Source organism: Pararge aegeria, chromosome 19 (genome assembly GCF_905163445.1).
Source record: "Pararge aegeria chromosome 19, ilParAegt1.1, whole genome shotgun sequence".
NCBI lineage: Eukaryota > Metazoa > Arthropoda > Insecta > Lepidoptera > Nymphalidae > Pararge > Pararge aegeria.
This window is the reverse complement of record NC_053198.1, coordinates 9,313,885-9,338,781: the sequence shown is the minus strand read 5'-3', so window position 1 is coordinate 9,338,781 and position 24,897 is coordinate 9,313,885. Positions and strand designations below refer to the sequence as shown.

Here is a 24,897-nt window from a genome sequence, read left to right as displayed (position 1 = left end):
GACTTTTATCCAACACGGATATGCCAGCCCCATCATCCCTTAAGTAACTAGTAAACAAAAAACCTAATAATTATATTAATATAAGGGAAATGTAACAGATAAAATCTGTTATTGCTGCCTATGCACAAATATCTCAACAACCTGACACAACAACAGACCTGAAACCTTCTGTGGTCGGTTGAGAGAGAAGGCTCGTTAGAGCACCCACGTCAAATCTGTTGATTTTGTACCGCCGCATAACATCTAGTCGCTCCAAATTGTATCTGTTACATTCCACCAGTACATGCTGGACATCATCCATCGTACCGCAAATATCGCAGTTGGCAGAACTAGCTTTCTTCATTAGAAATGCGAACTTATTAGATGGATAATGTCCAGAACGCAAACTATGAACTAATACTATACATTTTCTACTTAATCTTATATTAGCAAACCAAGGAAAACGAGGAGGCTGGCATTGAATAGTTTTATACCAAATACCCTTTTCTCGACTTCGAATGTCAAAATACTCTTTAAATTTATCAAAACATATAATTTTGTCATTATTTAATATTTCCGTATAGAATGGTAAAATAGGTAGGTCTGTGCCTTTTGATATTGCTAACTTTGCGAGTCTATCAGCCTCCTCGTTTCCTCTTATGCCTATATGAGCAGGAACCCATTGCAATCTCAGATTTGGGTGCATATCCTAAAAACGTGATTACTTACGTCATCATCACGGTCTCATCAATAGACGTCCACGTCCACGTCTCTTGTAGAGTTTCCCATATACCTTATAGAAATTTTCGTAATCAATACACGAGAATATAATTGTTGCTTAAAGTTCTCATGGGCGAAAGGTTATGTTTGACGTGTAAATGCCGTTGAATCTAAAATTGCCGTAGTATTTGTCCGTACTGACCGCATCGCGAAGAAAGCGCAATTCCGTATCAGGTCCGCTATAAAATGGCGAAAATAATTCTAAATAGAGGATAAAGAAATTTAAAGAAAGCTATACAATTCAAAGGTATCTATTGTTTTGTTATATTTTTCATAATTTGTACTAGATACGGTAGACAATGATATCCTGACACCTTTGATGAAATTATTAATTGTTGGATTATGTGTTGCCATGTCGAAATACTAAGTTCCACTAAACGATTGACTCTAATTGATTAGATAAAACACGTTAATAGCATTACAAATACTTGGTACTAGATAGGTATGTCAATTTGCTTTTCTTTTATATATAAAAGTAAGTTAATCAAACAACAATTATAACAAACAAACAATATGATGAATATACTAGTACTAATTGGATTAAATAAACTAAACAAAAAATATACTAAACATACTTTGATGTAATACAGTGTTAATAGCTCTACTACCACCGTACCGATCTTGATGGAATTTGGCAAAGAGATAGATTGCATCTTTGAGACCGACGTCCGATACTTTTAATCCAGTGAAACGAAAATCTCCATAAAAGCCACCCAATTACACTCAATCAGCTGGCAAAAGACATATTAGATTTTACTATTAACATAACATTGAATATTGAATTGAGTGACAACGTTAAATATTTTTGCATATAAGATATTAAATATTTCCATGCCTATTTTTCTAGTGCTATAGACAGTTGTCTCCAATATTTTTAAGAGCGATGTGAGTGAAAGAGGGTTCTTGAACATGTCGGTTTCAAGAACACTTCTAGCTATTCTTGTGACGTCATGCACCTTTTGATATATGGCGCTTAATATCGTTATTTTTATATACAGATTGTTATACAGATATATAATTTGACTTTAAGACAACGTTAGTTTATATTACGTTATTTATATAGGCTTAGATAAATGAACGAACCCTGTACAAGCTTAGATATTTATTACGTACCTACAGGCTGTTGCCCGCGAGTTTGCAACTTCATTCATGTTTTCTCCCGTTTTTAAACAATTTGCTTTTTGGGGATTAAAAATTATCACCAGTTTGCAAAGCATTTTGTATCCAAAAATGTCATCAAAATTGGGTTAGCTTTTAAACCGCACGGGTTAGCTTTTGAACGATAGGTAGGGTACATAAGTAACAAAGTATTTTTTTTTAATCTCGTTTTAACGGCTCATATGTGCTCATACGGGATAAAAAGTATGTCCATTTCCAACAGGCAAGCTATATAGGTACTTGTGCCAATATAATTTCATCAAGGTCGGTTAATGGTTTAGGCAATTTGCGGTCCCGGTGAACTTCGTACTGCATACTAAAGATTTATTATTTTTTGATTTTTTTATGGATTATTTCTTATTTTCTTTTCATTTAAGCAAATACACGTATTATATACTTAGATTCAAGGTCTATCCGAGGTATCATAATTTTGAATTAAAATTGATGAAGGATTATGTTTAATGTTTGAATCACCGAATCTTATGGGATCCAGAATTGAATCCTGCTGATACAGAGTAAAGGTAACTACTTCATCATTTACCTTTACCTCTAAACGTGATTATATTAAAGGTATATACCAATCTATTTACCTTTTTGCTTATACCTTTTAAATCTAGCACAGTTACAATGTGCCTTTAAATTAGCAGGTTTTCAATGACAATATTTATTCACATACAAAGCCGTCCATGTCGCGAAACGCAAAACAGAAGTGTGATTGTGTAAGAAAATAGGACGTATTAATTTGACAGTTTATAATGTGTGGTTTATGTTTTATTTAAACAACTTAAATGTAAGGCTTTATCTAATGTGATAAAAAAGCTAGCACTATAATAATTTTAAAAGTACCGTAACTACTTACTTTATACGTCCATATAAAATAAGACTTGTTGGAAAGGAAGTACTACGTCGATGGAGGGTAATTTTTTTTTAATAGGTACGTCGCATTAGTATATCGTCATAATAATCAAAAACTTTTTCCCAGTCGATCTGAGGAAAGTACTTTTAAAATACGCAGTGACAACCATAACAACATTTAAAATGTGTTTTCATTTCAACTGTGTTTCCGGTCAAATGAGGTCAAGAGTACACTATGGCAACCGAAAAAAGGTTATATGCCAATGTTATGATTACAAGTTATTAAAAATAATACCCTCAGATAAAACCTAACTAAGATTGTTTTATTAGTTCAATTTGCATGAAAACTTAAATAGGTATACGTCATTTAAAATTATAGTAGCTTTAATAAAATGGACAACTTACGCAGTTGCCAATAGAGATCCGGTAGTACTAAATGTGTTTCAAGTAAAATTATAATAACTTCTCTTAATAGAGTATTAAGTAGGGTTTTCTTTTTTAAAGGGCGTAATAAAGTAACCTATTGCTTCACATGAATATCTTCAAATTCGCAATTACTTTATTTTTTTGTAAAAGCAGCCGCTGGCCGGCCGATTGCTAAATGCAATACAGGTATACGATTAACAATTTGTCCTTAAACCAAATAAGACCTGAGATATTAGAATTGAGCAAGACTGTACTTGTTTCATGTGCAACGATTACGCGTTGCAAAACAGCGGCCATAGTACAAAATATTGACTCGCTCGCGATCGAGGAGTCGTTTTCGCGTATCAAAATCTGTGTGTTAAGGTAAAATGGACCTAATTTAAAGCTTGATGAGACTTCTGATTTTTGTTCAACAGACATTCTGTCAAAAACCTGAGCTAAAGAACTGTAGTCATATTTCAGCTTTAACCTTTTCTCATGTTCAAGTATTTCCGTACTCGAAATTGACTCTTCGATTGCGAGCGATTAAACTCTCATACTAAATAAAGCGCTAGCTGAAGAATTTTAGGTGAATTTGAGCTTTAAGGTGATGTGTTTGAGATCAATTTTACTTTGATGTTCAAGTTTTTCGATTCTCGAAAACGACACCTCGATTGCGAGCGAGCAAGCTTTGAACTAGTTACAGCTATTGGTATTTGTAAAACATTCGCGTGCGAAACCATAGTAGTATAATATATTGTGTGACACGTTGATCGTTTTCTTTATTGGGACGATAGCGGGACTTAACTTTCTTTTGGCCAGAAATTTTCATTCCTGTTTTGGAAACAGCGGTAATTGCATGATGAGTTTCCAATCAACATAGTTTGGTTTCAACAGGTGAAACCGGTTGAGTTTAAAATGAAACAATTTAATATTTCAATTAGGTGTTTTTTAGCAATTAATCAGACGTACGTCATTAGCGATTGTGATTGTTGTTGATTGTGATAAATCGTATTAATTTGACAGCTTAAAAACTGAGGTTTCATTTGTCAAACCGCTTTCTAATTGAGTATTGATTTTGCAATTATGAATGGTAACTTAGGGACGAGTAAAGAGTACTATAATAACGGAAACAGTGTGTACGTAAGTATTCCTTCAAGACGCTAATACTTAATAAATACTGACATTTAGAATGGAGATGCCCCGCCACATAGGTTACTCTCCTCGGAAAATCTATGATTCCGGCACGATTTTTAAATTACTGAATTTCACGTCGATGAAGTTGTAACTAAGGAGATATAGTTGGCTATAGCAAATTACCTAGACAGTAGATCTATACAAGCAGCGCCTAGCGGTGTTACCCGCCATGATGAACTCTGTAGATACGTGTAATTGCATTAACAAAACAATAACGTGTTGGCAAAGATTCACAATTCAGTGTTTTAAAATAAGTTAATTTTGTTCTGCAACCAAGCAAATAGTCACTTTTAAGTATTAAAAATAAATTAGCACTTCGCATCTTCGTTTCTGATCCGCACGGCTAGGATCTGGAATACCCTTTCATTTTCCCCAGTGCCTACAATATGAGTACCTTCAAATCAAGAATGAATAGGCATCTTCTATGCAAGCGCGCTCCACCTTAGGCTGCATCACCGCTTACCATCTGTTGTGATTGCAGTCAAGTGCTCGTCTAAAAAAAAAATCAAATTTGGCTGTTACAATTCTAAGCTCTGCCCCATAAACCTATAAAAACAAGACAAGGTTTTTATATATATTTCAGGTTATAGGGATGCTTGGTTTTTTAATATTTTAGTATACCTACAGTGTTACATAAAACATGCCAGAAAGCTACCGGCCTGTAGTTGTTTACATTAAAAGAAACAACTTTTGTTCTACGACTTTTTTATCTGAAGTTTGTGAAAAATTAAATATTAAATATTTTACATAGATACTCTACTTGTTACTACTCTATAATGTAACATCTGCACCAGTGCGCGAACTACGACTCTATCATGCGGTCATTGACAGGCGATGTTGTCGAATCACATTTATTTGGTTACACAGTGTAATGTCACTTTACAGAAATACCATTTTTTTTTTTTGTATGAAATAAATTAATCTGAATTTTTCTTAGACATAAAAGTTTTCGATGTGAAACGTCTATAATAACTTTGCGTGGCGTGGCGACACAGGCCGTGGCGACGCATCGCCACGCTCGCGCTATATGATTGAATTTTTGTATTTCGTATGTAACAATGAAAATGAATATTAATTTTGTAATAAAACTTTACAACCGACTTACAAAAAGGAGTGGTTATCCACTTGGTTGTATTTTTATTTTTATTTTTAATGCTTTATCTTTTCATTATGCAATATCTGCAATAACTTACAGAAAACAATTTCGATGTTTCACATCTGCCAGGCGTCCCGTGACGGCTCACACGTTTTTTTATTAGTTATAATGATAGGAACTGCAAGAGCTTTCTGTATTTTTTTAACCTTGCATAAATCGTTAATAATGAGTTTTGATTATATTCTCTTTACCTGGTTTCTCTTCAACATACTTGTTCATACATTGCGTTTGTATATAAAATATCTATCGTATGTGTCTAATGAATTTAAACAATGTTATTTGTGCCAGCACGCATCACCGATTCGTGAAACAAAGCTGATGGTTCCCATAAAGGTCACATGGACACTGTCGTTTTACTACTTATTGTATTAATGCTATATTGTTGCAATGTTTTTTTTTATAACACTACAAGTTACTGCAATCTCATCTGGTGGTAAGTGATGATGCAGTCTAAGATGGTAGCAGAGATATCCATACTAATATTATGAATGTCAATGTAAGTTTGTTTGTTACGCTTTCACACAAAAACTACTTAACCGATCCTCAAGAAACTTTGGACACATATTCTTGGAAGTGTTAGAAGTAATATGGGATACTTTTTATCCCGATATTAAGCTCGGTTTTTTTGGGAGAGGGGATGTGTGTTTGACGACTTTACACCATAACTCCGATAAATTATAACCGATTTAAATAATTATTTTTGTACTATAGAGGTTATAATATGTGTTTAATTTTGCCCAAACTGTGGTTGGAGATAGAGTACAGAACCCCTCAACGGACAGCAGCAAACCCCTCATTTAAGGCTTAGCGATACTGAATACTTTAATTTTTTTAGATCTACAACTAAATTTAATGCCACATCAAAAAACAAAATCAAACGCAGACGAAGTCGCGGGCAATAGCTAGTAGGTTATATTATAATTGCCGAGAATGGTTTACGCTTTTGAATAAATTAGTTACCTATTTAATAAGTAGATGATGATGATTCTTGATAAAAATAAATTGGTTGTCTGTAAAGTCGGCTTACTGACGATAGTAGAACGTGACAACGTCTTAAGAAAATACTGATGGAATGGTTGCATTTTTCAAAAGAAAATTTTAATTTTATTTTTTTGATAGATATTATCATTGCTATAAACAATTGACACCACATTCACTTTTCACTGCACTTCATCCTTGCCGAAAACATGTAAATGTATTATTGTATAGAAGCTGTCCACGCGGACGCATCGCTCACTCAAGTAGGAGAGAGACAGATGTCGAACGCGGAGGCCGACTGTGCCTCTAAACGAGAAAAGCTCGTTCCGCGCTCTCGCTTGCACTACAAGCCTTGAATGGAACGCCTCAGAGAGAGGTAACGCCGCATACGTCATGTTTTTTCGTGCGTGCAGCCGGCTCCATCGAATTATAAGACGTTGTCACGTCAAAAAAGACAGGGACCTACGTTCATAATATTTATCCTCTTTACTCATACACTTTTTATTCTCGAAGTTGCAATCTGTTTCAGCTGGATTTAATGAATAATATTTGTAACCTATGCACGGCTTAACAACTTAAAAGAAATTTAGCTTAAAGTAAGCGGGCACCGTAAAGGCGGACAAAGGAGGAAGGAAACAATACGATTTGCGGGATTTTTAAAAACCAATACAAAAAAAGCAAATAAAGTTGCTAGCAATACCTGCTTGCTTCGACAAAGCAAACGATCGGGTCGCCGTATCTGAAACATTATATATCTATGTCACCAGGTTTTATTTAAATTTTCCGCACTATCGCAAACGGAACTGCAGTCCGGAATAAATAAACACATTTCTTACTTACAAATTGTTGCATAATTCTCGCTAAACGATTAGGCATAAACTATTGGAAACCAGTTTAGTAACGGACATATCATATACATTTTAATTAGTTACCGGGACATCGAATGTGCGATATACCGGAATTGATGCATGCATAATGCCTTTTATAAATCCAATATCACTATGGGAGACAAGATCGTTACATAATTATCGTGTTTACGGAGTAAACTGGACTTTACCTATTGGATTTTATTTACCTTGTATGTACCTATCCTCTATGCATGTTAAGGTAACTTGCGGATGTTATATGTAAAATATTTGTTACTCAAAATAGCACATTAGGATTAAATATAAAATATAGTTAGCGGTTGCCCTTGACTTTGTTCTCTTTTATTCCTGTTTTTTAAATATCCACCGGTGTTACTTTGAGGACCTCTGTGGCGCAGCGAGCGCTGGTTCATATAAGAGGAGGTCCCAGGTTCCTTCGCCGACAAGGTCAATTTGGAAAAGTATCTGATTATAAATGTGTATGTGGGCAAAGAACAACTGCTAAGTTACTTTCCGGCTCTTCTCGGTAAAATCTTCTTTCCGAACCGGTGGTAGAGTCACTACAAACAGCCAAACGTTGACGTTTTGAAGTTCTATATAAAGTAGGCCTACTATAATGAATGAATTTTGAATTTTGAAGTCTTTATTTAAAAAGGTTGTAACGTCAAAAATAAAATAGAATTGAAGTAAAATGAAATTAAAATAAAATAAACTATTTAAAACGAAATAAAATCTAAAACGTCCTCGAAACCACCGCAGCGAGGCACAGTTCCTAAGATGCTGGCAGCATTGCCCCTTTGGATGGCCAAACTAATTCATTGGCCAAGGTAACTGCCCGCTCTAGGATCACCGGTAGACTCGATAACCCTTTTCGATAATTCTTTGAAAAGAGCTCTTGCCTCCGGACCCCACGGTCCCAAAGTCTCTACTCCAAAAGGCACAAAAATGAAGCTGCTATCCAGGTGTTTTTGTATTTAACTCTGGTCTGGTCTGGTGGGACACTTCGGTCGTGGTTGATTAACACCCAGCCGTTATCGACGTGCCGCGAGGTGATCAAGCGATGCAGTACGATGTCGCTTAGTAATCGATTAGGTATATGCCGTACACTTATCCGCCCGCTCCCATCTTAGACTGCATCATCGCTTGCCACAAGGTGAGATTGCAGTCAAGGGCTAACGTGTATAGGAATAAAAAAAAAACTATCATATAAAAAAATACCCAACGTCTATCGCCAAGATGCTATGAAAAATTTGATTAATATTCAGCATTAGTTGATTAATTAACAGCCGACTGTTCGCCGTAAAATTTGCGGTGTTAGTGTTTTAATACAACATAGGTGATTAGTGCTTGCATTTGCTTATACATAACTAAATGTTCAGGTTAGCTACAACAAAAAATACACATAATACCTACTTATAAAATCCTATTATAATACTAAGGATTACATAAACGATAAAAAAGCTTGGGTGTGAATTGCTCTAGCTTCATAGCTTAATATAAAATTTACTGGAAGATGGTGATAACGAAAAAAAAAATTACCCGGCTAAGTTTGTTGTGGGCTCTTCTTAGACCAGGGCGCGTTTAGAACCCTCGTAGCTTTAGATTTAAGCTGGCGAACGAAGTTATCACCATCCCATTACAATTATGTAAACAAATATGAATGAACGCTTCATAAGTGCTTGTGATAGGCCTACATGAATAAAGAAATTTTGAATTTGAATTTGACCTTGGCTGTAAGTGGGTTAAATGTATAACTAATCTATATGTACTTAAAGAGTAACAAAGTCGAGGGTGAAGTGAAAACGACTGGCTTGTTGGCATCAAGGCTGCTGTGACGACATGACTATTTATTATTATTTCTAGGCAAATTGGAAGTTGAATTTGGTCACGCCACAATTAGATATGACGTAACATTGATTTAGTTTCGGAGAAAAACACCGAAGTATAAAATGCTAATTTCTTAGCGTCAGGTTGATAATGAGAATTAACAAAAACAATACGATGTTTTTCCCGATGCGGCCATTCAACACAGGCACTTCGAGCCATTCGGACAGCCTCATTTCTAGCTCACTTTCTGCCCTGCGAAGTGTTGCTCTGTTCATAGGGTTGCTTATTCCGAGGGGATGCAAAATTCAAAATTCATTTATTTTAAGTAGGCCTAATGTATGCACTTTTGAAACGTCAAGTTTGTCTGAGTATAGTGACTCAACCACCGGTTCGGAAGGCAGATTCTACCGAGAAGAAGCCGGCAAGAAACTCAGCAGTTGCTCTTTTCCAACATACAAAATTTACATTTTAGATTTTAACATTCATTTTTCTATCTTGTGAGAGATGAAAGCGGAGCTGAATGCTTCCAAGCAACTTTGTCACTAAGAAATTCATCAATTGTATAGTAAACTCGCTGTACAAATGTGTTTTAACATATTCTTTAAACTTATGCATTGGTAGGTCCAAAATTACCTTAGGAATCATATTACAAAAGCGTGTACTAAATCCCACAAATGACTTCTGTACCTTTCGATAGGTCATGTTGTGTTGTAAAAACTGATGCTGTTATAATAATCACTTTAACAAAAAAAAAACATTCTTCCATACTTATACTATAAACTATTACACACTATATACACTATTAAATCACTCTATCTATTCTATTCTATAAAAACGTATCTAAATCCATTGCGTAGTTTTAAAGATCTAAGCATATACAACGTGTAAATGAAAACCGAAATAATACTTCACATGCTTTAGAGGTACATTATGTAGTCTCTGAGAATCATCTCTGACACCGAAAACCCAATAATTTACTAAACTGCGCTACTTTACTGAATGAAATCATATACAGATCTAATATCACCTGCAAAATTCATGATACTCCTGTCACTTTATTAGGTACGCGTCGCGTTGCTAAGTACTATGCGCGTGTCGGTCTTATATCTTCATAAGTGTTTACTTAGAATGCTTATTTTGATTTAATATTAGGGTGGGGTGGTGGGGTAATACATAGGGTGATTCCTTATGAAATAAACTAATACATCCTTCAATATTATTTCGTAATTCTGTTACACGTATATAGTGACAGATAGACAGCGGGAAACGACTTTGTTTAATACAATGTGATGATACTTCTAAGTAAGCATAGCTAATTTTATCGTCGTATTCTATATTTAAGTAAAGATTAAAAATAATAATACGACGATAAATTTTATATGCTTTATCGTCGTATTTTTATATATAAGTTTTTTTCTTTAATAATAATGAATGAATGAATAAACTTTTATTGCACACCACAAAAAGAAAAGTATAACAAGACAACGTATATACAATTTGGCGGCCTTATCGCTCCATAGCGATTTCTTCCAGGCAACCAATGGTGAAGATAAAAAACAGGTACAGAAAATAGTTAGGTGGTGCATATATACATGAAATAAATATTTATTTGCTATTTATTTACTATATGTAGTTCCAGTGCCGAGCAGGCCAAGAGGCGTAAATATGAAAACCTGGATAGCAGCTTCATTTTTGTGCCTTTTGGAGTAGAGACTTTGGGACCGTGGGGTCCGGAGGCAAGAGCCCTTTTCAAAGAATTATCGAAAAGGGTTATCGAGTCTACCGGTGATCCTAGAGCGGGCATACCTAAAATATATATACCTTGGCCAACGAATTAGTTTGGCCATCCAGAGGGGCAATGCTGCCAGCATCTTAGGAACTGTGCCTCGCTGCGGTGGTTTCGAGGACGTTTTAGATTTTATTTAGTTTTTAAATAGTTTATTTTACTTAAATAATTATTAATTGATGGATCAAGCAGATAGCCCACCTGATGGTAAGTGGAAAACCATCGCCTATAAACAGCAATAAATAAATATACTAAATAAATATACTACGACAATACACACATCGCCATCTAGACCCAAAGTAAGCGTAGCTTGTGTTATGGGAACTAAGATGACTGATGGATATTTTTATCAATAATATACATAAATACTTATAATATACAGATAAACACCCAGACACTGGAAAACACTTATGTTCATCACACAAACATTTTCCAGTTGTGGGAATCGAACCCATGGCTTTGGACTCAGAAAGCAGGTCCGCTGCCCATTGCACCAGTCGGCCGTCAAAACTTCAGTACTTCCCATGCAAGTTACACATCCTGCAAAATGTTGCTCTGCGTCAATCAGCCAGAGACGTAGGTATTAAGTCGCACGTGTCTGTAGTTACACCGGCAACAACGCTCTTCGACCGGAACACAGCATTTCTTAGCGGCAGAATTAAGCATGGTAGTAGTACTTTCCCGGACGAGCTCTGTCACAAAGAGCTCTAATACTATGAATATATATATATATATATATATATATCTATACCTATACTTATGAAAATGAAAATGAAAAATAAAAATGAAAAAATGCTTTATTGTCATAAAGAAAAACAAAACGGAAACAAAAGTACTTAAACATAACACATAAAATAATTACATTTTATTTCGCACAGATAAAAACTTATAAAGCGCGAGATGGTAAACCTGTTTTAAAATTCACAGAAAACTGCATTTTAATTTTCTTGTCTTTGTCATTACCGATGCAAGGTTGTATCGGCTGATGCGAACTGAGACGATTTGCACAAAAGAATACTAAACATATTCACAAAGGTAAGGTTTCCATCTTGAAAGATGCAAATTCGAAGTATTTCACCTAAAATCTTTTATATAACATTCAAGTATTTTACTTTCTGTTGTTCGAATTGTATAGCCAAGGTTATATTCGACGGCCGATTGGCGTAGTCGATTTTCGATTTTCGGATGGACACTTTCCGTTAACCACCTGAGGGGTTGCTACGGTGTCACCGGGGGCTCGCCATGAGAAGAGTCCCAGAGGCTCGACGACATCGGGGGGAAAGTGGGAGACGTCGACCCGAGGGTGCCTCCTGTGAGGGCTCGGATCTCGGCTCGGTTCGACGTTAATCTGAGTGTTGGTGGACTTTTGGACTCACAATTGTTTAGTCCGAACGCCCCCGTGACCGTGGTAAGGATCCACGTTCGATTCCCGCAACTGGAAAATGTTTGTGTGATGTTTATCAGTGTCTGGGTGTTTACCTGAATAATATTAGTGGGTATATTATTTATAAAAAAAAAAGTTAGTACCCATAACACAAACTTCGCTCACTTTGGGGCTAGATGGCGATGTGTGTATTGACGTAGTATTTTAGTTCATTTGAACTTATTTCCCAGACGGATTTGAAAAATGATTTTATTTGCAATAGTTTGCAGGTTTTTTATTCAACAGTAAACATCTTGATATAATTCCGATTAGTAAGCATAAAATGTAATTACAACATAACATTAATATTTACAAAAAATATAAGCCGTCTAACGGTTTAATTATGGTACCCAAAATGCTGGTGCTATTGCCCCTTTGAATTGCTAGGCTTAGCCATTGGGCTAAATAGGCGCCAGCTCTTAGGTCACCAGACGCCAAGACCAATTTTCGGGACACGATGTTAATAAAATTTTTCGTGTCCGGAGACAACGGGCCAAGAGTCTCAAACGCAAGCACTGAAAAATGAGTGTAGTGTGTATTATATTTATTTATTATTTTCATTTCTTGGTCTTAACTCATTAAAATCATCAACCAAAGGACATTCATTTGTTCGACAGGTTTATAGTTCCTTTGTTGGGAGTTCCAAATTCCACGGTCTTATGCCGCTTTTATCCAGCGGCTCTCTGCTACACGTTTGATGTTGTCTGTCCATCTAATCATGGGTCTACTAAAGGCATTCCAACACCTTAGCAGCTCAGCGCCCACCAGTTCTCAGAGTTATGTTCACTGCCAAATGTTTTTATTTTTTTATTTTATTCTACTACAACTTAGCCCTTGGCAGCAATCTCATAAGTAATGATACAGCCTAATATGGTATCGGGCTAACCCGTTATAGGGGACTGGCTGTTACATTTAACCCGAGCCCTCGCGGTTTCTACGCGACATCTTACCGGAACGCTAAATCTACCGCACGTATTACCACACTTCCCACCAGACAAAATAATGCCACTTCAGATTCTCGGCTCGGTGAGCTATTTCAGTAACGCTGGTTCTCTTATGCTTCTACTGCCTCTAGGATCTGAGTTCAACTGACTAAATAGCAACATAACATTGGTACCAATTCTGCGGTATATAAATCTTCAAACTTTGTTGATACGTCTAAGAGTTGATAGTGTTATACTTTTCCAAAAGGAATATTGTGTAAGGGACCCGCCAATTTAGTTTCTTTTAGATATTTTCGTTTAACAGAATTGACACAAGTATCATACTAAAAGTAGTGGTGTCATCCTTTTCCACAGTTAATTTTAGAAAAGGAGAATGAATCGGAAATGAATGCCACAACAATGCCATAAATCGAAAGTGGATAGCAATAGTACCCACTGACTTCGAATCAGTGACCTAGATAATATTGTCCTGTGAGACCAAAAGTATAAACAGTAGAACTTTCTATTCGGAGCCGTCTTCTTTTAGTTTGTATGATATTTTTCTAGTTAATTTTCAACAAGGTGGGTCTAAATGCTTCATCTTTAGTTGAAGAAAATGGGGTATTTTGTTTGTTGTTGGTATTTCCAACATGATCGTGATTTCAACCGATAGATTTCTCCATGGTCTTGTGCCGATTCTTTTTTTATTTTTATTATTCCACTACAAGTTAGCCCTTGATTGCAATCTTACCTGGTGGTAAGTGATGATGCAGTCTAAGATAGTAGCGGGCGAACCTGTTAGGGAGTATGGCAGTTATAATAGGTTTCTACGCGACATCGCACCAGAACACTAAAGCGCTAACAATTCGTGGTAACTGGCCACGGCCAAATCCTCCCACTAAGCAAAAGGATTCTGTCCAGCAACAACCTGCGATTTGTTTAATTCTCAGTCAACCTAGGGTCTTCCAACATTGTCCTCTTGAAAGAGGGGTCGCGACTACAACACCGTAAAGTGTTCTGACCAGTAATGCGTAGCTTTGCAATCGTACAGCTATGTCGGTAACTTCGATTCTTCCACGGTTGTAACAATATCAGATTTTTTTTTTATTTTCTTCGAAGTTTCATACGAGTGTGTATATATGTTTAGCAAAACTAAAGTTCTAAACCTATATTTTTGTAACTATTCAACTGGTGTGGCATTGCTAATTTGTCTATAAAATATTGTTATAGAATATTCATAACCGTGAAACGTGGCACGTATAAAAATAACGAAACTTTGTTCAATAATAGGATAACATTATTTTGTTATGCAGTATTTTATTATTTGAGTTTTAGTTTTTAGAACTACATTATATCTCCAGATACAAAGCCTTAGCATAGATTAATTATCTTAGATGTGTTCGCAGTTGATCTTGCCATTCGAAAGTTTTGTGACTTTTTCATAGTTATAGAACTGAAACGTTGAGAAAAATTGCAATATGATAAATTACCCAACGTTGCAGTTTATTATTGAAGTTGGCAGCTCTGTTTCCGAAATAACGTTATAAGACAAGGTGACATATCGTCGGCAAATGAAGATTAAACACTGTAGTGGATGTAATCTGATAAAGATAATAGTTGCAGTGTTGCACAAAAACGAAAATTCTAGAAATTGATTTTATTTTGAATTTCACCCAGCACATAGACATAATTTTTTATGTCATAACACCAGAGACAGGAAATACTATATACAATGGTGCGAACCAACAAAGATTAAATTTTAGTGACAATAATAAGTGTGCTCTCCGAGGCACGTAGGTGAAAACTGGCTATGTCCTTGCTCCGGGCTGATATTGCAATACAATTGCCTGGCGGGATTCAAACCCAGGAACTCGTGTCCTGTAGTGCCACTACGCTTACGAGGCAGTTATAAATCAAAATAGTAAAACGTTACTGCTTCAAGCAATGGGTAGGTGACTGCCTATTTAAACACTACATTCTCGAGGCGTGACTTTTTGCGAAGAAAATACACTCGCATGTAGTATATAGATATACGAGTTACTTTGGGGATTTCCCTGATACAATGTGAAGCAATATGCTTTCTTTCCTGTATTTCCACTACAAGTATAAGAAATTGTGTACCGTAGTGTAATAATACCTACCTTTACAACTGTTTTTTGGATACTTTATTATGCTCCGGTGTTTTTAGAGGATATGCGTAGTGTCGTGTAGTTTAGAAGAAGAAAGAACACGATTGCAAAATTGGGATGTTTTTCTTAAGAGTGTGTGACTGGATTCAATCACAGTTTGGACGGTTTTTTGCAATGAATTTTGAAAAAAAAAAAGTAGCTGAGTTCAGCAGTAACGAAATTTTATATGTTGGTCAAGTACCTATTTCGTATTTTACCTTACAGTTTAAGCAAATCTACGACTACTATCTATACTACGACAGTAAATACATCGCCATCTAGCCCCAAAGTAAGCGTAGCTTGTGTTATAGGCACTAAGATGACTGATGAATATTTTCATGAATAATATACATTAATACTTATAACATACAAATAAACACCCAGACACTGAAAAACCATACATGTTCATCACACAAACATTTTCCAGTTGTGGGAATCGAAACCACGGTCTTGGACTATGGAAGCAGGTTCGCTGCCCACTGCGCCAATAGGTCGTCAGTTGTGATTATTTCTTGTGTAGAAGTATAATGAATAACTATTAGAATTAGCATTCGTTTACTTTAGTTTACAATGGATATTTGTATAAAGTAAACAAGGTTATTCTCAGCGAATATAATGAAAAAGCTTTGTTTAACTAAATACCTTAAAATTAACTTACTTTAGGCGAAGACCTCTTTGACTAAAATAATGTAAATAAAAAACTGGCGACCAAACATCCTTTGTTCACGGAAAAAACCAATTAAGTCAAAGGAATGCAATAATAAGTAATTTAGTTCTGTTTACAAGTGTTCTAAAACGGAGTGTGCATAGACTGAATAATCAAACAAAGTTATTTGAGGCATTTGCATTGTTGTTGAGTAATTATTCTGTTATCTAACAATTGTGGAACGTTTAAACTAAAGAATTATTATGATTTTATCTCAGAGGAACACAACCTGGAATTAGGGTTGATAGTTCAATTTTGATTGTTGCACTAAATATATCTCCTAATCAGAAGTTGGACGATATTATAATTTTCTTCACCATTCATTGTTGTCATACAATAGTGGGGGTGCCTGTTACTCAGTAACAATAATAATAAAATACCGATGATTTTAAGTGGAGATTTGAATGTAAATTCTGCATCAGAAAAAATTCTGAACGTTGTCTAGCAAATGTTTATTAATTTAATTTATTACATAAAATTCTATGGGCCTTATTTATAAACGTGGTAACGGACGGTTTCACGCAGCAACGGACCACGGAATGGCATGATTATTAGCATAGATATTGTTTCTACGGTATTCCATATCATAACCGCAATTTCATTGTCACAGACTCTTGTGCATTACTAGGAAAGTCAGGTGACTTAACTTCTTAGCTAGATCTTTGTAGCAGGACAAGAAAAAAGGGCTGCCCATTATTTACTATTCCTAAATAGGTACCTACTCTGATTATGTGAGTAATAAAGGTTTCCTTTCATATTTTGTCAAGGCCATGTAGTTAGTTAGGGCGTATAACTATATATAATCTACATAGTTATATGCGTAATATAAAAGCAATTTATAAGTTGTTGATAAGAACATACCGCACGTATTAAATAAATTATATGTTTAATTTGAGTGTGAGACTACAATTCCAATAGAGAAATCCATTTTAATTGTAATTTCGCTCTGTTTATGAATAAGGCTTTTAGTTTTTTCGAACCGAAGTTGGCAACCCTACACGAGTTCTCTGATTACAGATCATATATGATCCTCATTAGGTCATTCAGTTACTGTGTATTTATTCAGTCGCACGTGACGATAAGGATCAAATGGACAAATCATGCTGATTCGAATGTAGAGCATGGATAAAGGAAATAAATGACAAATAATATATGCGTACAATAATAATAATTACAGTTCATAGGTATGTTATTACATAAATAACGAATAATGTCGTTATTTATTTGATAACGTTCAATATAGTGCGAGGATTTCATACAGAATTATCAAAAAGGGTTATCGAGTCTACCGGATCCTATCCGATTTATTTAATTTTACATAGTTTATTTTAGGTTATATTTAAAACAAATGTGAAAGTGATACAAAATTATAATAAAATTAGACTGTAAACTGACTCAACGCTGTCTCGATGATGTCCGCATTTACCGCAAAATCAAAAGCGTGTCTCTACTCACTTTCGCCGCAATTGATAATATTGAATAACATCAGCAATAGCCGCAATTGAATAGCATTAGTAACTTCGACTGAGGTTTTGTGTCCGTTGTATTGCGGTTAATGAAATACCAATAACCGATTGTCTGTTAGACCACAACAACAAATAAAACATAATTTTTACCTTAAGTGTTTTGAGAATACTGGACGTAATAAGTAAAGGCATTACGTGACAAATAATCTATTGTAGCTGACAATAAAATCTAACAGCTAATAATAAACATATAGTGTGATAATATAGGTACAAAAAGAAAACTTCGCTGCCTGCAAATGACGTAAGTGATTTTTAATGGATTTGAAATGACTTAATAACAGTTGCAAATAGATGCTATTTTTATACCAATATTTTAAAGAATTAAACAATATGGGAAGGTTGGGTAGGGATAAGTTTGCACGCAGCCAGACAATACAATTAACTATATAAATAATTTCAAATTATTTATTACCAACTCTTCAATATCCGCTCACAGGCAATATTATTGTCAATATGCAGAACATTTTCAATAATACTGACGTGTGTGCGAGCACCCTAAACTACCCAGGCAACGTTGAAGAATGCTTTTTCCCAATCAGTCCCTAAGGTAAAACTAAATTATATTCATATCTAAAGATACACGTATTTAATAATTTTATTAATAAAGAAGTTAATTGATAATTAGAAGTTAGCTAGAACATAAATTGATATATCAGTTCTAATAAACCTGAAAGTAAGTGAGTTAGTTTTTCCGATTTCACGCTACCGATCATCATGAAATTTTGCGTTGACATTGTCAGGGTTACAGAGAAGGACATACGGTACTTTACATCTAGAATTAAAGTTCCGAGTGATGGAAAAGTAACTTTGAGAAGAATTACCCGATATTATTGAATCAATCTACATTAACGCCAAACAAAGCCACGGACAAAGCTAGTATCTATAATTCTCGAATCATGAAGTTTGTTTGGTAATTGTAAAGTTAAAAATTACGTAATCAAAGTGCACTGGCACCAAGGAACTTTTCACTTTTACTTACATGAGTCTTACACTAGTAGCATTAAAGGTAAAAATACACTGAGCTTTTTAATTCTTCGTTGTGGTGGTCTCTTACATATTCAGCGGGGCTGTGCAAGTCCTGAATCTTAAATACAGTCGCAACCTAAATCTTTCACTCTTTGTGCGATATGAATATTTAGTAGTTCCTAGTATTACTTGTCTAGCTGACTATGAACTTTGAAATTTTTATTAATTTAATCTGCATAAAAAAATTTTCGGAACCGTCAGGATTTGAACCTGCTACTCTCTGGAAGTCGGGGCCTGAGCACTTTTTCCAATTGAGCTCCTACCATCGATGCCGAAAATTAGTATATGCATTTTACATCAGTCTTATAGCGACTGTAGCGTCATCTAGGAGGAAACGTTGCAGTTACGATCTACTTTTTCAAAGATCCATATTACAATAAGACACGTTTGAAATAGGAGATGACACATTGCTTTTTTTTATTATTGCATATAAGATTTATAAAAATTGATAATTCCTCCTCTAAGGTACGGTAGGTAAAGACACTAATTAAAAATTATAAAAAAAAATGACAAAAAACATATCCTATATGTGTTTCGCTTCGTTTAGTTCAGTGGCGTATTTGACTGATGACTCATTTGACGGACGTATAGTTGCTAAGCTTACAGAAGTAGGTCAGTACGTCATTAAAAACACTAATGCCGAACACCTAACGAATTTTCACATTTGAAAAAGGTCATAAACATCATTTCAAACAAAGCGCGTCCATTGCTGGACATAGGTTTTCTCGGGACATCAGGTCGTGTCGGACAGGGTGGGGGCTCGTGTTGTTTAAATATCAATTTACACGTCCCGTGGAGGACAGCAGATTGCCGTAGCCTATAGCGAGGCACATGAGACGGGGGAATATTTTCTCCCAGGACGAGCTCTATATACGCTGCACAAAGGAGGCACCGGTGCGTTCTTAGGAGATCCTAGAGGCTCCCAAATATGTGGCGATGATGGCCACCGAGGGGGTTTTATTGGGTAAAAATCCCACATAATTCGATCTTCCCTGAGTTTTGGTATCTTTGAAGATTTCCCCCCGTAAACAAAAAAAAAGCCTTTCGTACGAGGTTTTTGCACTCTACGGTTTTGTGCCGCTTGTATCCAGCGACTTGTTCTATATCGATTGCTTACCGTGTGGGGGTCTATTAACGCTGTGCTTACCTGTGGGAATGGACGCCAATTGTAAATTCGTAGTAGATTCGTCTTCGATACTCGTAGTAGTTAGAAGATAACGTAATCGAAGCATTAAGCTATTCTTCTCTATTTTCATGTTACAGATCCATCCCAGAGATGCAATAGTATGTAACTCTTTGGTGTTTTTCCTTCACGCACAATTGCATGTTGTACCATAATATAGATTTTCTACCTGATTAATTGCGATGTAAACATGTTTTTCCTTGTCTTTTTTCTAAAGTTTACGTCCTGCCAATGCAACATTTTTTCCTAGTAGGTATTACATTTTATTTGTACATTTTGAAGGGATTTGTTGTATACAGGTTTCCTGACGCCTGAATAAAGTCAAATAGTGTTACCTGTTCACTTATTTTAAACAGAGTTAGAGTTACAACGTATATTGTGTCAAACAGGATTATTTTTATTTCTAAAACATGAAGAAGTCGCTCACAAGTCGAAATTTAACCGAAAAAGGTCCCAATTGTATACTAATCTCTTATCTCAATTTCATTAATGTGACAGGTCTTGAAGCAGTGTTGTCCTTTGCACAATGTTCGCTGTGGAAAAGGATGGCACTATTTTAAGTCCTGATAATTTAGTTTAGAGATTTTTAAACAACAAAATTGGGAACAATATTATAAAATCTTATCTGTCTATAAGAAGTGCATTCTTCTCCGTATAATCTTTCAAAAAGGGTAACATAGTTTTTCTTTACATACTGATATATGAATATTCATAAAATAACATTGCTTTTGATATAGAACCTAAATTAGCTTCAAAATAACCAGCCTGCCATTTTTAATTATAACTGGAGATCTGTTGGAGAGTCATTCAAGGCCAGATGCAGTATGGTGGCGTAATGCTGCGACACCATTTTAACAAACTTTCTGTGTTGTTTTGTGTTGCCATACTGTTACTTTTGAATTTAGGACATCAATTGCAGTTTATTAAGGGGTCTTTATTAATTTTCTTTTCAAGTTAGCGCTTGACTGCTGTATTACTTTGCACAGCACAGCTGGAAAGACTACCTAGTAAGTCTTTAATATATGATTTCAACATTGAACTATAACGCTAACTAACTTGGAGATGCGTCTTTGCTGATAAAGAGGTAACTATCTGCTGCCGAAGCCAGACTAGACCAAACGGTATCTACTTTTTCTCCCTGTGAAAAATTTAGTTTAAGGTAGTTACAGACGATAGCGGCATTAACCAAGAAAGCATAGGCGTCGAAATGATTTTCTCTTCCAAGTTCGGTATGCTAGTAGTAATAGAGTTTTGCTTTACCTGCATGCAGGTATTTACATAAATAAATAAATATAAACAATACACACATAATTAAAAACATACACACATATATAAAATAATTTCTACCGCAAAGCAGCATTAGGTACTGTGTTGCGGATACATTTTGATTTACTTGTCCTAGAAATGTAAAAGAAATGTAAACTAAGTTAACATTATATGTTTACATTACTTTACAATTCTTTTAACTATAAATTGTGTTTTAAAAATATGAAAAATGTTATCTGATTATATGTATTTCAACTTATTCTTATAATTTCTATTTTTCTTTCTTGTCTATGATAAATTTAAAAAGTGGAGTAGAGTTCAAAATATTCCTAAACATTTTAAGTTACTATGGAATAAATCAGGGGGGTGGAGCTGATGTTTCATGCTTTAATGATAACAATGTTTTATGTACATTTTTAAAATCGGGAAATATCTAAGAAAACTCGAACGGTTGGCAGCCTTACTTTAATTTAAGCCCTCCAGGTAAACTAAAATACTGCGCACGGCTTTTAATTTTATTTGTACGTACCATAAGGTTTATTTTTGGGTGAACGAATTCATTGCAAATTTAAAATAGGCACCGAAGTCATCCGTTCAACATCAGACTGGTCGGAATGCAAGTTGGCAAACAAAAACCGGATGACTGTGTATTTTATAAAGTAATCTGCAAAATTTCGGTTTTTCGACAACAGAAGATTGGGTTTTCCTGTTTTAATATATGATATTATAAGCATGTGCCACAACAACAAATTACAGTTAACTGCGATATAATGACACCTATAATTGCATCTCAACCTAAAAAATGCCTTCTTAAAGAAATACATTTTGTTTTGTTTGACCTCTCATTGAACTCATCGGTTTCAACACCGCTGAAAAACCTGTAGTACTTAAAAATAGAAATATACAAGAGTAGGTCACCTGATGATAGATTATAGCTGTCCATGAACATTTTCGGACACCAAGTCTGACTTAACACTTCACAGTTTTTATGAAGTAGATTTTTCGCCGATCTTATACCCTTGATACCTTCGGTTTTATCTGCAAGTTTCTGTAATCAACGGGCTTATATCTATTTAATTGAAGTCTTTAAACCCCTGCAATAATTACACAAAAGTATCTGGATTATCGGTATTTTACCGAGCAAAAAAAGGAAAAAAATAATCATCTGGACTCGAACCGACGTCTTCTGGATTGTCAAAAAAAAGGGGAAAAAAACATCTGAACTTAAAAAAGAGTCGAATCGAACTCGTTTTCTGGATTCAAGAACGCCCGATTTCCCACCAGCTCGGCTATGTGAGCTAAGGTACAGATGATTTATATACATTTACTTATAAAAGAATTGCTTATTTAAAGTAACAAAATTTTATTAACAGGTATCTGTACTTCCTTTGGATAGCCAAACTAATTCGTTGGCCAAGGTAACTGCCAGCTCTAGGATCACCGGTAGACTCGATAGCCCTTTTCAATAATTCTTTGAAAAGAGCTCGTGCCTCCGGACCCCACGGTCCCAAAGTCTCTACACCAAAAGGCGCAAAAATGAAGCTGCTATCCAGCTTTTCATTTTTACGCCTCTTGGCCTGCTCGGCACGCCTGCTCCTTATTTAAAGGTATAAGATTTAATATTATCTTCCATTTTCAAAAACATTTGTTGTCGTGCATGCCACGAAAGCGAACATTTTTGTGCTTGTAGCACGGTTAGGCGACTGAGGCACTTTAAATACTTCCGCTTATAAACTGATTTACTGTGACTGAGGGGCGCTATTGAATACTAAGAATTAAGCTACGTAGGTACCTATATGGGAACGTTTGAAAGAGGGAAACGAGTGGCATGCGGTAGCTAAGTAAGCGAAGGTCACGGCCGCCACCTACGTTCGTTATGCGTAGTTAAGCTCTGAGCTGCCAGGTGCAACGAAACTATCGACCTTTAGTTACGTTCTCCTTCGGAGTTATCGAAAATTCTATTGAAACAGGTTGTCAATATGCATTGGCGATATTATTAATATACAACGCGTGAATGAACACTGAAATAATACTTCACAGGCTTTAGAGGTATATTATGTCTTGTTTATGAGACCAAAAACCTGTGAAACTGTCCTGTCCTGTATCTGTGAAACCAAAAACCTAATAGTTTTTGAGTAAATCACTACCTTAGTTTTTACTGAAAGAAATGAGATACAGCCTTAACATCACATGCAAAATTACTAATTGGGGATGTTATATGTAATATATTTATATAGATATTTATGTTATATATTTTATTTGTATTTATATATAATATATTTATATATATATTATAGTTATATTTATATATATATATATATATATATATATATATATATATATTTTATTTATATTTATATATTTGTATAATTTTTAAATCTTATTTATTGCACCACCTACCTCTTTTCTACGTTTTTTCCTTTTACACCATTGGTTGCCTGGAAGAAATCGCTATGTAGCGATAAGGCCACCAAATTGTACTCTCTTGATTGTATTTATATCTTTGTAACTACTTTTTGTTTCTTTGGTGTACAATAAAAGTGTATTCATTCATTCATTCATTCAAAATTAATGAATTAAAATCATGTGACTCCTGTTATTTTATTAGGTAGAAACGCCACGCATAACGTAGGTACTGTGCGTGTGTCGGTCTTTTATCTTCAATAGCGCTCTCATAAGTAAACACAATGTTTTCAATTCGTTTGTATGGACAAATAAATATGCTTCTATTGAAAGACCAGAAGTAGAAAGGAATTCTTCCTTCTATAGAAGTACCTTATGAAATATACTTATACATCATTCAATATTGTTACACGTTGTATAGTGGCCCGGTGCAACGCAACTAACGAGATCTATTTACGTTCTTCTTCGGTATAATCGAAACTTTTCTGAAAATAGGCAGTCGACATTCATTGATAGAATAGGTGCTAACAATTTCTTTTAATCGACGAGTCCGTTTTATTTATTTATGTAGATATTTATTTAAATGATGTACCTATATTAATTTTTTTATAGCAAGACATGATGGTTTGCACATTTATTCCTTATTTCAATATATGCTACATTATCTATTTAAATTAAGAATTTTAAAGTGTGTCATAAAAGTGCAAATACAAGGTTATAAAACAATTATAATAGATTTAAATTGTATGAAAACTTTTTTGACCTAACATACCTAATTTTTGGAAATCTTTTGTTATGATTCTCAGTTTTGCACCTGATTCAGATATTCTGATACAAATGATATCATTGTACAGTCCTAGAGTGGACCTAGTTATGTCGTTGGTAGCAATTGGAATATCATAAAATTCTTTTGTAGAGTATACTTAGTAAAGGAACATAAAACAAAAGTTGGATACCTGTTACGAAGGTAATTATATTCGTGTACCTAATTAATAAAAGTTATCAGACTTGTTTGTTGCAACAAATGTGCATCCAAACAGGAGTTTCCGACAATCCACCAACGTTTATAATGTCAAGGTATACCAACCTTGACATTAAAAATATTGAGATGTTATTACCTGGTCCGTGCCACGAACATGCACGTCGGATACCAGGCATATCGAATCACAAGTTAAGTAGGTATACCTGCATCTTGAGGTCAGGGATTATCAGAAATATTACTGTGAAAAGACGAAATCTTTGTGTTTTTTTTTGGGTCAGATTGTAGATAGATGCAGAAGCGAAGA

General features: G+C 35.0%; 1 protein-coding gene across 1 annotated transcript in view; it reads left to right on the top strand.

The window, feature by feature from the left end:
* The window catches only part of LOC120632059 (zinc transporter ZIP1-like), a 47,729-nt gene that overhangs the window by 10,336 nt on the left and 12,496 nt on the right, over positions 1-24,897 (top strand). The gene's annotated exons all lie outside the window — the stretch shown is intronic.